Here is a 398-nt window from a genome sequence, read left to right as displayed (position 1 = left end):
AGTTAACAGACGGTAAGAAAGGTAGAGGCAGGGCATGAGTCAGGTAAAGGATGGATGTGTCAGCTGGGGCTACCCCCACCCCCCAAACTCATACTTCACTGGAAGTTTCTAGCATAAAACGTCATCTCCTTCAGGTTTGAAAAGTGCCTGTAAAAGGTTGAAAAGTTAAAACATCTACAGAAACGTCACAAAGCACTCCTGCAGCATCATTTTACCTGTCTGTCATTTCTTAACCGGTAATTAAGTAACCCTCCTAACCCTGATCATACCGTATAAGTAGATATGATACAGAATGTTAGATATGTATTTTGCAGGTTCTCATGGATCTCCCATTGCTAATATTACTGATATTATTATTATTATTATTATTATCTATTAATATTATTATTAATATTATT

The sequence above is a fragment of the Morone saxatilis genome, unplaced genomic scaffold (assembly GCF_004916995.1).
Source record: "Morone saxatilis isolate NCDOM2014 unplaced genomic scaffold, NCSU_SB_2.0 Contig8, whole genome shotgun sequence".
Lineage (NCBI taxonomy): Eukaryota > Metazoa > Chordata > Actinopteri > Moronidae > Morone > Morone saxatilis.
Note: the sequence above shows the minus strand (reverse complement) of the source record.